Source organism: Triticum dicoccoides, chromosome 3A (assembly GCF_002162155.2).
Source record: "Triticum dicoccoides isolate Atlit2015 ecotype Zavitan chromosome 3A, WEW_v2.0, whole genome shotgun sequence".
NCBI lineage: Eukaryota > Viridiplantae > Streptophyta > Magnoliopsida > Poales > Poaceae > Triticum > Triticum dicoccoides.
This window is the reverse complement of record NC_041384.1, coordinates 688,050,899-688,055,487: the sequence shown is the minus strand read 5'-3', so window position 1 is coordinate 688,055,487 and position 4,589 is coordinate 688,050,899.

Sequence of the window (4,589 nt, the reverse complement as noted above, 5' to 3'; positions counted from 1 at the left end):
TAATCATATTACTTAAGAATTCTCACTTAGATAGACATCCCTCTAATCATCTAAGTGATCACGTGATCCATATCAACTAAACCATGTCCGATCATCACGTGAGATGGAGTAGTTTTCAATGGTGAACATCACTATGTTGATCATATCTAATATATGATTCACGCTCGACCTTTCAGTCTCAGTGTTCCGAGGCCATATCTGCATATGCTAGGCTCGTCAAGTTTAACCCGAGTATTCCGCGTGTGCAAAACTGGCTTGCACCCGTTGTATGTGAACGTAGAGCTTATCACACCCGATCATCACATTGTGTCTCGGCACGACGAACTGTAGCAATGGTGCATACTCAGGGAGAACACTTGTACCTTGAAATTTAGTGAGATATCATCTTGTAATGCTACTGTCGAACTAAGCAAAATAAGATGCATAAAGGATAAACATCACATGCAATCAATAAAAGTGATATGATATGGCCATCATCATCTTGTGCCTTTGATCTCCATCTCCAAAGCACCGTCATGATCACCATTGTCACCGGCTTGACACCTTGATCTTCATCGAAGCATCGTTGTTGTCTCGCCAACTATTGCTTCTACGACTATTGCTACCGCTTAGTGCTAAAGTAAAGCAATTACATGGCGATTGCATTTCATACAATAAAGCGACAACCATACGGCTTCTGCCAGTTGCCGATAACTCTGTTACAAAACATGATCATCTCATACAATAAAATTTAGCATCATGTCTTGACCATATCACATCACAACATGCCCTGCAAAAATAAGTTAGACGTCCTCTACTTTGTTGTTGCAAGTTTTACGTGGCTGCTACGGGCTGAGCAAGAACCATTCTTACCTACGCATCAAAAACCACAACATGGTATAGTGATTGCTTTTTGATCTTCAGAAAGAACCCTGCTCATTGAATCTGATTCAACTAAAGTTGGAGAAACTGACACCCACCAGCCACCTATGTGTGAAGCACGTCGGTAGAACCAATCTCGTGTAAGCGTACACGTAATGTCCGTCTGAGCTGCTTCATTCAACAATACCGCTGAATCAAGAATCAACTAGTGACGGCAAGCAATATGTATATACCCACGCCCACAACTCCTTTGTGTTCTACTCGTGCATATAACATCTACGCATAGACCTGGATCGGATGCCACTGTTAGGGAACGCAGTAATTTCAAAAAAATTCCTACGCACACACAAGATCTATCTAGGTGATGCATAGCAACGAGACGGAAGAGTATAGTCCATGTACCCTAGTAGACCGTAAGCGGAAGCGTTATGACAACGCGGTTGATGTAGTCGAACGTCTTCAGGATCCGACCGATTCTAGCACCGAAGATACGGCACCTCCGCGATCTACACACGTTCAGCTCGGTGACGTCCCGTGAACTCTAGATCCAGCTGTGTGTCGAGGGAGAGTTCCGTCAGCACGATGGTGTGATGATGGTGATGATGAAGCTACCGGTGCAGGGCTTCGCCTAAGCACTGCAACGATATGATCGAGGTGGATTATAGTGGAGGGGGCACCGCACACGGCTAAACAATGTCAACTTGTGTGTTCTAGGGTGCCCCCTGCCCCCGTATATAAAGGAGCAAGGGGGAGGCCGGCCGGCCCTTGGGGCGCCCAAGGAGGGGAGGAATCCTCCTCCTAGTAGGAGTAGGATTCATCCTTTCCTAGTCCTACTAGGAGGGGGAAGGAAGGAGTGGGAGAGAGGAAGGAAAAGGGGGGCGCCACCCCCTCCTAGTCCAATTCGGACTCAAGGGGGAGGGGCGCGTGGCCTGCCCTGGCCGCCCCTCTCTCTCCACTAAGGCCCATCTAGGCCCATTAGTTCCCCAAGGGGTTCTGGTAACCCTCCGGCACTCCAGTTTTATCGAAAACCACCCGGAACACTTCCGGTGTCCGAATATAGCCGTCCAATATATCAATCTTTATGTGTCGACCATTTCGAGACTCCTCGTCATGTCCGTGATCACATCCGGGACTCCAAACAACCTTCGGTACATCAAATCACATAACTCATAATACAAATCGTCATCGAACGTTAAGCGTGCGGACCCTACGAGTTCGAGAACTATGTAGACATGACCGAGACACATCTCCGGTCAATAACAAATAGCGGGACCTGGATGCTCATATTGGCTCCTACATATTCTACGAAGATCTTTATCGGTCAAACCGCATAACAACATACTTTGTTCCCTTTGTCATCGGTATGTTACTTGCCCGGGATTCGATCGTCGGTATCCTCATACCTAGTTCAATCTTGTTACCGGCAAGTATCTTTACGCGTTCCATAATGCATCATCCCGTAACTAACTCTTTAGTCACATTGCTTGCTCAACAAACACCATCGGAGACCTGTAGAGCATCTTTATAATCACCCAGTTACGTTGTGACATTTGATAGCACACAAGGTGTTCTTCTGGTATTCGGGAGTTGCATAATCTCATAGTCTGAGGAACATGTATAAGTCTTGAAGAAAGCAATAGCAATAACTAAACGATCATAGTGTTAAGCTAACAAATGGGTCTTGTCCATCACATCATTCTCTAATGATGTGATCCCGTTCATCAAATGACAACACATGTCTATGGCTAGGAAACTTAACCATCTTTGATTAACGAGCTAGTCAAGTAGAGGCATACTAGGGACACTCTGTTTTTCTATGTATTCACACATGTACTAAGTTTCCAGTTAATACAATTCTAGCATGAATAATAAACATTTATCATGATATAAGGAAATATAAATAACAACTTTATTATTGCCTCTAGGGCATATTTCCTTCGGCATCCGTCTGAGCGTCGTTAGCGGTCATCAGCTCCGTTGGGTTGCAGTTGCAGCTTCATCATGCATCGGTCGCAGATCCCACCGTAGTCACCACAGCATCCTCGCCGTGAAGATTGCAATTCACATATCCGCGGTTGCAACACCGTCCACAACGGATGCAACTTCACTGTAAAATTGGATGCAACGGGCGCAACACCGCCTTCCAGCCGGCTGGAACACCGCTGCTATGTCATCGTAGCATCGCTCCAAGCAATCCGATCACCATCATATGGAGGTTCCAGCACCTCTGCCATGTCCAACGCCTCCCTTGGGCGGTTCCAGCACCTCCACCATCTCATCGTAGCACCGTCATCCGGCATCTACAACATCCTCCTCGTCTATGTAGCATCTACACTTGTCGGTCCCAACAATGTGTGGCACCAATCCAAGCTACGGATCTGGGTGGTAGTTGCTACTTGTGAGCTGCGTTGGGATTTTCTCGAAGAGGAGAGGATGATATAATACAGTAGAGATAAGTATTTCCCTCAGTTAAGAACCAAGGTTATCAATCCAGTAGGAGAACCATCGGAAGGGCAACAAGGTTGATATAGAGCTCCTCCATGGCCGATTCCCCCTCCGGCAGAATACCGGGAAGGCCTCCAGATGGGATATCTCAAGAACAGAAACTTCCGACGACGAAAAAAGTATTTCGAGTGGCTCTCTGATGACAGGGGAATATTTTAGAATTTATAGAGGTGGAATTAGGTCAAGAGGTGCCATGAGGGCCCACAAGCCTGGGGGCACGCCTCCCGAGCTTGTCGCTCCCTCGTGACTCTTCAGGTCTTCTCTCGAACCTTCTAGGGTAGAACAACAAAAAATTATATATATGTTGGAGACGTATCAGTAGTAGTACCCCGCGGTGGTGCCTACGCCCTCCTTCACACGGGCGTATCGGCATCACGATAGATCCAGCAGCTCGCACAACCACGACTCCCCTCACTCGTGCAACTTTGGCACTCGACATCAGTGGCCTCTGTCACTCCCCACCCTGGCCTGCCTCCCTTGTAGGTCGTCCTCCCCAATGTGGGCCCCTGTCTATGTGTCATGCGCTAGGAGAGGTGGAGGACACACGTGCGAGGCGGCCGGTGGAGAACGTGGCCGGTCGGGCGATTTAGAATATTTCCATTGCTTAATTAAGGAGGAAAGTAAAGGATTTTTTATGGTGTAGAGGTTCAAATCTTTCTTCGAAAACGGGTTAACCCCGCCTCTACATCATGGATGCACACAACCATGTAAAGGTTCAAATCTATTGGCCACTGTTAATCCAGATTTGTTTTCAAGCAAATCTACAATGGTACAAGATATTGTGTAGACGGGACCCAAATAATAAAATAGAGGAACTGTTTTCTTGTTTATTTTTGTATTACCTTGCTAATTTTCAGAGGGAATTCAGTCACATAGTTTTTGTTTTGCTAGATATTGAAGGTTATGTATATTTGCTGATAGTAGACTTCAACACGAAGAAGATTGTTCTTACTGGCACGCCCTCTTCACAATCACCTCTGCCCATGGGTTCCTAGAGACCTCATAAGGCTCAAATATGCATTCCGAGGATCTTCGTCATCCGTCAATTTCTTATAAACAAGTGATGGAGTTAAGATACTTCCAACAATAGTTTTGGTAGGGTATGTTTGGTTTGTAAGATCTCAAAAAGTACAAATACAAACATGCTGGATTAAATGTAGAGAGAAGAAATCCTTCGGAAAAAAATACTATACGATCCAACCTTACATATCAAATCGAGCCCC